At 39.6% G+C, this 10,598-nt stretch overlaps 1 long non-coding RNA gene across 1 annotated transcript; it reads left to right on the top strand.

Moving 5' to 3' along the window:
- The first annotated feature begins 206 nt into the window (after positions 1-206).
- On the top strand, positions 207-1,268 carry LOC121223808 (uncharacterized). The gene is made up of 3 exons (XR_005921208.1): positions 207-350; positions 447-564; positions 919-1,268. It is a non-coding gene; the product is annotated as an uncharacterized lncRNA (long non-coding RNA).
- Positions 1,269-10,598: the final 9,330 nt, after the last annotated feature.

Raw genomic sequence — 10,598 nt, 5'->3', positions numbered from 1 at the left:
ACACACAAATTTTAGGGTAAAAACGAAAGAAACAAAATAGAGTTTAATTAAAAGACAGCACAAATGGGGGGGACCAACCATGCAAATTACCCACTTAAAGTGAGAATGCGTGGATTTAGCCTGTGGATCAGGCCACTCGCAGACCCCCCCCCTTTTTTTTTAAATGGTGCCTTTTAATTTTTTATTCAAACCTTTATATTTTTTTTTAAGCTTACAAATCCCTTTTCTAAACAAAACCCCAAGCTCCTCTCTGTTAGGTTTTCACCCAAACAAGACGCCGGACCACCACCATATCTGGTAGCCGACGGTGTGAAAAAAAAATGGCCTGAGATCATTACTATAAAGGCCTGGTAAGTGAGCTCCCTTTCTTTTCTTTCTTTATTTTCATACACCAATATATAAAAAAAAACTGGATGAAAACAATTTGAAATCCCATTTGGCTTTAGAAAATAAGAGGGAGGGTTCTATCAAATGAGAAAGCAAGAAAGCAAAGGGCATCAACCCCATTCGGGTCCGGATCCAATGACGGAGGAGACCCCCGACGACACTGCCACGAGGTTCCGGGTAAGTTCTTATTCTCCCTTTTTGTTTGAAATAGATTTAAAAAAAAATAAAAAATAAAATAAATAACAAAAAATGAAAAATGAACAAAGGGAACCCTAGAAATTAAAATCAACCTTTTTTTGCTCTTGATTTCTGATGTGCCTGTGAAAATACAATCTTTTTGTATTCAACAATCCCCCTCTATTTACAATCGGTTCTCCTCTCCCCCCCCTCTCCTTGCTGTGATCGATTTTTGGCTTTTTAAAGCCGATCTATAAGACATTCCTTTCCTATTTTTTGTTTTCGTTCTTTTGTTTATTCTTTTCCCCATTCCTTGCATGCTTCCTTTTGCTGTTGTTTTTGTCTCTGTTGCAGGTGTCAGACGCATGGGTGGCTGGTGATAGGCGAGCAGTGGCGGTGGGCGTGCGCAGGAGGTGGCCGCAACAAACATGCGGCTGGGGTTTCTTTTTGTGTTTGAAAGTTGGTGTAGTTTTGGGCCATTCGGGCCTCTAGGGTTTTTATTAGTATTGGGCATTTGGGCCTGTAGTTTTTGAGTTTAAATTGGCTGAAAATGGGCTGCTTTTGTTTTTATTATTTGGGTCTATTTTGCTGGTATGGGCCCGGGCAGATTTTGGGCTTTACAGCTGCCCCTCTTTGCTCGTTGTCGTGTAACGAAAACAGAGCAAAGACCAAGAAAGACCGAATTTGCCCGGGCTTGCCGAGCCTTGGCTTCTTTTGGTGCTTTTCTTCTTCAAGTAGCCTTATTCCAACCTGCCACGTCTTGTTGCTTCGATCCACTCTTCTGCAACTTCAGATACGCCTTGTAGCTTCAATCTACTCTGCTACGACTCCATGGGGATGAGATTTGTGTTTTTAGTCTGCTCCACTACTACTTAGGGAGATAAGACTGTAATCTTCGATCTACTTCATGCAAATACATGAGACAAGATCTACTTTCTTCGATCTACTTTACCACCAATATGGGAAGACAAAATCTGCGTCGTCGATCCACTTCCAATCATTATAGGAAGATAGGACCTGTTATCTTTGATCTACTTCACGCCAATACATGAAGACAAGATCTGCTTTCTGCGATCTACTTCGCCACCAATATGGGAAGACAAGATCTGCGTCGTCGATCCACTTCCAATCATTATAGGAAGATAGGACCTGTTATCTTTGATCTACTTCACGCCAATACATGAAGACAAGATCTGCTTTCTTCGATCTACTTCGCCACCAATATGGGAAGACAAGATCTGTATCTTGGATCCACTTCCTATCAATATAGGAAGATAGGACCTACTATCTTCGATCTACTTCACGCCAATACATGAAGACAAGATCTGCTTTCTGCGATCTACTTCGCCACCAATATGGGAAGACAAGATCTGCATCTTGGATCCACTTCCTATCAATATAGGAAGATAGGACCTACTATCTTCGATCTACTTCACGCCAATACATGAAGACAAGATCTGCTTTCTGCGATCTACTTCGCCACCAATATGGGAAGACAAGATCTGCATCTTAGATCCACTTCCATCAATATAGGAAGATAGGACCTACTATCTTCGATCTACTTCACGCCAATACATGAAGACAAGATCTGCTTTCTGCGATCTACTTCGCCACCAATATGGGAAGACAAGATCTGCATCTTGGATCCACTTCCTATCAATATAGGAAGATAGGACCTACTATCTTCGATCTACTTCACGCCAATACATGAAGACAAGATCTGCTTTCTGCGATCTACTTCGCCACCAATATGGGAAGACAAGATCTGCATCTTGGATCCACTTCCTATCAATATAGGAAGATAGGACCTACTATCTTCGATCTACTTCACGCCAATACATGAAGACAAGATCTGCTTCTTCAATCTATTCCACTGCCAAATACAGGGAGATAGAATTATCGGCTTCAATGTACTCCACTGTGGTCAGGGAGGTAAAATTTGCCATCTTTGATCTGCTTCGCTGCCAAATACAGGAAGGCAAGATCTGCAATCTTCAATCTATTCCACTGCCAAATACAGGGAGATAGAATTATCGGCTTCAATGTACTCCACTGTAGTCACATGGAGGTAAAATCTGCCATCCTTGATCTTCAATCTATTCCACTGCCAAATACAGGGAGATAGAGTTATCGGCTTCAATGTACTCCACTGTAGTCAGGGAGGTAAAATCTGCCATCTTTGATCTGCTTCGCTGCCAAATACAGGAAGGCAAGATCTGCAATCTTCAATCTATTCCACTGCCAAATATAGGGAGATAGAATTATCGGCTTCAATGTACTCCACTGTGGTCAGGGAGGTAAAATCTGCCATCTTTGATCTGCTTCGCTGCCAAATACAGGAAGGCAAGATCTGCAATCTTCAATCTATTCCACTGCCAAATACAGGGAGATAGAATTATCGGCTTCAATGTACTCCACTGTTGTCAGGGAGGTAAAATCTGCCATCTTCGATCTGCTTCGCTGCCAAATACAGAAAAGCAAGATCTGATATCTTCAACCAGCTCTGCTTTCTGCGATCTACTTCGCCACCAATATGGGAAGACAAGATCTGCATCTTGGATCCACTTCCTATCAATATAGGAAGATAGGACCTACTATCTTCGATCTACTTCACGCCAATACATGAAGACAAGATCTGCTTCTTCAATCTATTCCACTGCCAAATACAGGGAGATAGAGTTATCGGCTTCAATGTACTCCACTGTGGTCAGGGAGGTAAAATTTGCCATCTTTGATCTGCTTCGCTGCCAAATACAGGAAGGCAAGATCTGCAATCTTCAATCTATTCCACTGCCAAATACAGGGAGATAGAATTATCGGCTTCAATGTACTCCACTGTAGTCACATGGAGGTAAAATCTGCCATCCTTGATCTTCAATCTATTCCACTGCCAAATACAGGGAGATAGAGTTATCGGCTTCAATGTACTCCACTGTAGTCAAGGAGGTAAAATCTGCCATCTTTGATCTGCTTCGCTGCCAAATACAGGAAGGCAAGATCTGCAATCTTCAATCTATTCCACTGCCAAATATAGGGAGATAGAATTATCGGCTTCAATGTACTCCACTGTGGTCAGGGAGGTAAAATCTGCCATCTTTGATCTGCTTCGCTGCCAAATACAGGAAGGCAAGATCTGCAATCTTCAATCTATTCCACTGCCAAATACAGGGAGATAGAATTATCGGCTTCAATGTACTCCACTGTTGTCAGGGAGGTAAAATCTGCCATCTTCGATCTGCTTCGCTGCCAAATACAGAAAAGCAAGATCTGATATCTTCAACCAGCTCTGCTACAAACGAGAGAGGCAAGGTTTGTCTTCGATCTGCTTCGCTGTCAGTGCAGGAAGGCAAGATCTGCTATCTTCAACCAGCTCTACTACAAACGAGAGTGGCAAGGTTTGTATTCGATCTGCTTCGCTGTCAATGCAGGAAGGCAAGATCTGATAACTTCAACCAGCTCTACTACAAACGAGAGTGGCAAGGTTTGTCTTCGATCTGCTTCGCTGTCAATGCAGGAAGGCAAGATCTGATAACTTCAACCAGCTCTGCTACGACCGAGAGAGGCAAGGTTTATCTTCAATTTTTACTGATCTGTCCTCTAGGGAACATGACCTGTATAATGAACCTAATTATGCCTAATGATTAGGATGGCATGATCAAAATGAATCAAATGCTCCTAACTAGACATGCGTGAATGGTATTTGAATGAATGTAGAATGTCATGAAAATAATCCCTTAATGCTTAGGTTATCATCGCTCAAAAGCTTATTAAGGCTTTATCACTAACGTGTCGCAACGCCTTCTTGACCAGCCGGCATTTCCAAAGAAACACGTAATCTGATTGCCCCCACTGTGAACATCGAAGTTCAACCCACTGGGACACAAAATTTGTACCATCAATCTCCCACTGTAACCCCAGGGTAGAAAGATATGGCTTTTGTCAATCTTCTCCTATCGCAATTCAATGGTATAAGATTTAAATCCTTCTGGTCCCTTACATCATTCCCAATGTGTCGTACCAACGACTCATGCGCAAACGAGGGCTCTCCTTCCCGAGGTAACCTCTTCCTATTGCCTGAAGATCATCACTTTCTTGTTTATTCAAGCTTTGTCACTAACATGGCGTCTTGTCAATCAACGCGTTTGACAACAAAAATCCAAAGAGAAAGTCTAAACTTAGACTATTCCTTCCCAAATTTCCAACCTTTATTCCTTCCCAAATTTCCAACCTTTAAATTTGGAGTGTTCTAAACAATTGTCCTGCTTCAGGCTCCTATATTATTTAGAAACTTTTCAGAGTAATATGCAAAACTTCCTTCGTGAAAGTTTTATTAGTCCATTAATCATTATTCCAATGCAACATGCTTGCAAAAGATCATAACGATAGATAAAATAGAATTGATTTGAGAGCATAGCTCAAAATGGATAAACTATCAAGGATAGCAAGAATAAAAGGGGAATTAATTGGGAACACGTATCTTGAAAAAGAATGAAGTATTCCAAGAGAAAAAAAGTATGAGGACAAGATGCCCCAGATATCGTAGCTTGAACTTCTCTGTACCAACTCTTTGAAAGACCATTCTGTGTTTGACATGTGTTTAGGAGATCTACAAGACTTTGTCGATGCCCCAAGATGCTACCTACCCTTTCCTGTTGAATCAGGTATAGCAAGATCATTACATGCCCCGATTTGATCAAAATTTGAGATGCTCTGATCGCCTCATGCCCCAATTTGATCCAAAATTTGAGTCGCCCTTTTTTTAGGGTTTTCAACTCAAGCCCCTTTGGTCTCAAGGCGCCCTTTGCGGGTTTTTACCTTGGCCTCTCCTTTTTTCACTCATTTTTCTTTTCTTCTTTTTCATTAATTCTCTCTTTTTTTTAAGTGAAGTATTTGTTCCTTGAATCAAAATTCTCAAGATTAGGCAAGTTCTTGCCATCTATCTTGGTCAATACCTACACTCTCCCAGATAAAGCCTTCCACATAAGGTCCTTCTGGCTTGACATCCACTTTCTTCTGAAGTCCCCTTTGTATGGGAAGGATCTTCTTTGATATCGGGTCCCCCTTGTGGAATTCTCTGGAGCAAACCTTGTTTTGGTGAACTCATACCATTTGCTTTTGGTACATTTGACCATGATAGATATTTTGAACATTCCTCTCCAACCAGGATTGGATCCAAAAACTCAAAGAGAAGGAAATCTCGACCTCAATAGGTGAAACCAAAATAAGCCCAAAAAGAGGGCGTTGCCCTGAGAGAGTTTTTTTTTGGCGATATGGTGTTAATCTTGAACAGACTGCAAACTTCTTATATTTTGCTCTTGTTCAAATTTAGTGCATTGTCAAATATGATTCTTTTTGACTTTTCGTGACTTTTCAAAAAAATTGCTGTCGACTTCGTGACATTGGCATATGAAGCAGCTTCTTCCCGTGAAGATAAACTGATGACCACCAGACCTTTTTTTGGCGAGATCGACCTAGTAACCTTCATGCCTCACATGGACTCCATTGATTTTTCGTAAGGTGGAATCTGTTTTCACCTTGTTCTACCCTCCTCAATAAGTACGGAGATAGGCCACAATCTATGTCATCTTCGAAGTCATGAGATTTCTCTAAACACATGTCTCGCTCAAAAGGAGATTCTGAGTCTGTAGCAGTGTCATTCATGTCGTTGATATTCAGGGACCTGTTGTTGGTGCAAAAGAATATACAAAGAATGTATGAATTTAAGAATAATTATCTGTACAGTATAATTATGAATGAATGAATGATTTTGGAGAAAGAATGAAAGATTAAAAATAATTATTCATAAAGAATGAAAGAATATTAGCTCAAAAATGATCGCAAAGATGCATTTCATTAAAATAACGACGTTCAGACAGGAGCCTATTTCACAAAAAATTCATATTGCTTCAGGCTAAAAGCAACAAGTTTGTTCTGAATATTACTCTAAGTAGGCTCTAAATACTACAGAGACTTCTTTTACAGTCTGATTTATTTAGAACACTTCCAAGTTTATGAGGGCAGACATCTAACAAAGTTCCCTCTTCAGTTGTGTCTTCATGCATGTCATTGATGTGAACACTTCCCAATATCTCTTCATACATCGTATTCACCTTATTGTCAATCATGATTGGGTAGCAGATTTTCTGCAGTAGATGAGTCACCCAACTTGACAATACCCATGTTGATGAGTTTTTCAACTAGTTTCTTGAAGGTGATGCAATTCTCTATTGAGTGCCCCGTAATTCCTGCGTGGTAGTCACAGTGTGTGTTCGCATTATACCACTTTGGATATGGAGGTTGTGGGGGTTTTGAGTAGGAAGGGGAAACAACATGCGCATCGAATAAATTTTGATACAACTCTTCATATGACATTGGAATTGTTGTGAACTGGAGGTTCTCAGTACCTGGTTTCACTCCAGGTTCTTGTCTCAATGAGCCTTGTTGGTTAGCGACCATTTTTCTTGGCTGATTCACCGTAATTGGTTTTGAATAACTCTTGCTATATGTACTCGTGTTGTTCACCTCATTGTCTTTGTACTTTGGGGTTGATCTCTTGATGCCTTCTTCCGCATCTATCTTCCCACTTCTTATTGCATTTTCAATCATTTCACCAGACATCACTACATCTGAGAAACTCATGGTAGCACTTCCTAACATGTGGTTAATGAACGGTGCTTTCAGAGTGTTGATGAAAAGCATCGTGGTTTCTTTCTCTAAAAGAGGTGGCTGAACCTGTGTCGCGACCTCTCTCCATCTTTGGGCATATTGCCTAAAGCTCTCACTATGCTTCTTTTCCATGTTCTGCAATGTGATTCTATCGGGTGTCATATCTGTCACATGGTTGTACTGCTTTATGAAAGCCTGTGCTAAGTCCTTCCATGAATGGATGTTGACGCGGCTTAACTGGTTGTACCACTTAGCTGCAGACCCGATCAGACTGTCCTGGAAGCAGTGGATCAACAGTTGATCATTATTGATGTATCCCGTCATTCTTCGACAGAACATAGTTATATGAGCTTCAGGACAACTAGTCCCGTTGTACTTTTCAAACTCCGGCATTTTGAATTTGGGAGGGAGTACTAGATCAGGTACCAAACTCAAGTCCTTGGCGTCGACTCCACAATGGTAGTCGGTGTTCTCCATGGCTCTAAATTTCTCCTCTAGCCATCTACATCGGTCCTCAAGTTGTTTTGACAAGTCCGTTTTCGCTTTCTCCATCTCTGCCATGTTATCGAGATCAGGAAACACGGGGTTGGTAGGATTATCACCGGGATTAGAACCTGAGCCTGTTGGAAAGTTCATCGATGCTGGGGCACCGACCTGGTATTGGGATCTAATGGTAACAGGTGCCCTCTGCGGGTACACCTCTGGTTGCGCTTGGATGTTAGTTGGGGTGAAACCTGGAGGATAGGCAGGGTCATCGTGATCATCCCCAGCATCAACTAAAGGGCCTTTTCCTTTGTCATTCCTTCCAGTCAATAATTGCTTTACTTGGTTCATCACAGTGTTCTGGGATTCTAACATGTCTTGCTGGATTTTTTCAGTCGTTCGTGCATCTGATCTTGCATCTCTCGTTGCAACTGTTCCAATCTTTCGAACCTTTGATCCATTGCTTTCGTTTGGCGACGAGTACCGTAGTGATATTTGATTATATTTTTGGTGGTTTCCAGGGTAACTGAAATAATTTTACCTAGTTAGGGTCACTTCGTGAAAGTCTAATGCATATGATGCAATGTAATGCAAATGCATGAAATGAATGCCAAAAGAAACGTTGATTCTTGGTTCAATTCTATTAGAACAACTGGAATAGAAAACAAATCCATTTACATAAAGCAGATATATATACGGCTTTGCCGTCATAGGCGGGGACATTCGATCCTCTTTTTCATTCGAGCGTTAAGATAAATCTCACGAACCCTTTAAAAGGAACATATCTTCTATCTCTTTTTTTTTTTGCTTGATCCAGACCGCGACTCGTTACTCACTCATCCTTGTGATGCTCGTTGGCTTCTCTTTAAAAAGTTTAGCGGTTCTCGAATAATCTTTGTCATCTTGAGTCTTCAGGCAACGAGGCAAAGTCGTATAGTCCTCTACTGAACTATCATCCTTCTTTTGTTATATCTTCTCGGACCGTATTAGGACAACCGTATCGTCATCCACTCTATCAAGAAACCCATTTTCTTATGACAGGCTCTCTATTTAGCAATTGAACGTGAATCAACACCTCTTTTTATGATGAAAATGCAATGCAATCATAACAAAAAGAAAACATGTTAGTACAAAGCAAAAGCAAGCAAGAATAAATAGAACACCTATTTGGGTGAATACTAGGGGTTCGAAGTGGTTCTACCTAGGGTGGGCTCCTAAGGTTCACTACATGAGGTTTGGTTCTAAAGTAAGAGTACCTGAACCAACAGATTCCTCGATCCTCACCCATTATAGGCTCATATGGACCGAGTTCAGTTCAGGGGAATACATTTCCCTATGGCCATGCGGAGATGAAAATCTCACGAAGACATAGGTACGGATGTATCCCGGAAGCGATTCACTATCCCATGCGGAGGTGAAAACCTCACGAAGGCGTAGTTTCTCACTCCCACTTAAAAGGGTATGACCAGCGGTCATGCAATGCAATGTGCAGAGGTATAAAATAAAATACAGAACACGATAAAAAATAACTCAAAACAGAAGAGATGCAATGAGAGGATCGTAAATTTAAATCGAATTTTTCACTTTCAACAAAAAGACAAGAAATAATCAACACATGGCTTGACTCTCTTATTTTCCCCAGTGGAGTCGCCAAGCTGTTGACACCATTTTTTTGGATAAAACGGGGTCGACTTGGATTTTGAAAAAAAGAATGAAAACGGGAGTCGCCACCAATCCTTTTTTGATGAGGTGTGATCGGGTCACCTCAAAAAGCGGTTGTTTTTAATAAATGATTTAATTTTATTAAAACAACGATTTTGGTCTACGAAATTCAGAAAAATGAGTTCGGGAGTCGGTTACGCACGAGGAAGGATTAGCACCCTCGATACGCCCAAAATTGGTACCTAGTTGATTAATTAGTGTCTTAGTGTCAAAAATTGAAAATTTGAAGAGTTTTTAAAAGTACGATCCTTAAAAGAAACTCTGATAACGTGAATTGAAATATAAGATTCTCTTGTTCGAAGGAATATCACATCCAGCACGTTAGGACACGATACTCTAAACCATCGAAACCAAGGTCACCTTATAGTTTAATGAAACCATACTTTGAAGCTTTAAGAGGATATTTGGCTATTTAGTCGAACGAGAAATCGAAACCCAGCACGTTAGGGCACGTTTTCTCGATTTTCCAAACGCGAAATATTGCCTTATTTAGAAAAATACAAGTGAAATTCAGGAGAGATATTCGATTATTTTGGACAAACGGGAGATTGCAGCACAGCACGATAGGGCACTATTCCGTGAATTGCCAAATATTGAGTCTCGTCTTCATGATAAAATATAATAAGTATAATAAACTATATTTAAAATTATTATAAAATATGTATATAAAAAGAAATAGTACAAAAAAATGATTATTAGTAAAAAAAATATAACAAGTAATGTGATACATATAATGACGATTTATACATAAAATAATTCGTTTTATTTTAAATATATATATATGAAGCATATAACAAATATATAAATAAATAAATAATATAATAATGTGAAACTTAACTCCAATTGATCAAATTAGATGAAAAGAAATAAGAAATAATGAAAATGATATAATAAGTATAATAAATAATAGTGTAAAAAATAGTATAATAAATAATAGGAAAATAATAAAAAAATGATAATAAAAAAAATAGTAACATTAGATTAATAATAATACCAAAAAAAAATTTGTGATAAAAGTGTCTAAAATAAACAAAATAGGACTTAATTGAATTAAAAAATAAAATTCTGGAGTGAAAACAGAATAAAAGGATACAAGGGGACCAAAATGGACACGTAGGTAATGAGGGAGGGGTCTGGGCGCAAATTTCCGGGGTAATTTGAAA

This window comes from Gossypium hirsutum, chromosome D11 (assembly GCF_007990345.1).
Source record: "Gossypium hirsutum isolate 1008001.06 chromosome D11, Gossypium_hirsutum_v2.1, whole genome shotgun sequence".
Lineage (NCBI taxonomy): Eukaryota > Viridiplantae > Streptophyta > Magnoliopsida > Malvales > Malvaceae > Gossypium > Gossypium hirsutum.
The sequence above is the reverse complement of the archived record's forward strand: the minus strand, read 5'-3'. Positions and strand labels throughout refer to the sequence as shown.